We start from the raw sequence: 729 nt of genomic DNA, 5'->3' as shown, positions 1-729 counted from the left end.
AGGCAGGGCTGGGGGGTGGGGTTGTCCCTAGCGACGCTGAGGTCCCGTGGGGGTGGGACACCGAGCGGGGCGGGGGCTCCGCTGGCTCTGCAGTGACCTCGGAGGCGCGGCCCGTCACTCACACTGCTCTGCCTCTGCCAGCGCCTCCGAGGGCCCCCGCTCACTCCGCTGGGACCCGAGTTGTTAGTTCCCGCCGTTTCCATAGCAACGGCAGCCGGGCTGGGAGCAGGTTTAGTGGACTGGGCCTGGGCTCCTCCTGGGTTTTGCTGCCGCCTGGGGCAGAGGCAGGAGAGTAGTAGAGAGGTTGGGGGCTGAAGGGAGGCCTGGTGGCATCAGGTAAGTGCACGCCTACCTTGCCAGGCACTGTGCTAGGTAGGAGTTGGGGAAACAGGTGTTGAAGAGGATAACCTGCGGTATTTGAGTGCCTACGACATGCATAGCTTTATGCTGAGAAAGGCTGCATGGCTACATTTTACCCACACACAGTGGCTAGCAAAGAGTAAAAAGAAGCAAGTCCTAAAAACTGACAGGTGTTAAAGCATAAGGAGGAGGAGGAGGAGCTGAAGCTGCTGAGAGGGAGAGCACTTCTTCCTTCAGTGCATCCTCCAGTTGCTTGTCTAATCCAATCCTGCTTCCGGTCCGCTAGTGCCTGAGAGAACCCGTGCATGGCCACTTTTAGGCGGAGGGGTTTATCTGAAAAGGCGGGGGGAGCCAGCCAGGCTCCTTACA

The sequence above is a fragment of the Myotis brandtii genome, unplaced genomic scaffold, assembly GCF_000412655.1.
Source record: "Myotis brandtii unplaced genomic scaffold, ASM41265v1 scaffold311, whole genome shotgun sequence".
Lineage (NCBI taxonomy): Eukaryota > Metazoa > Chordata > Mammalia > Chiroptera > Vespertilionidae > Myotis > Myotis brandtii.
This window is presented reverse-complemented; position numbering follows the sequence as displayed.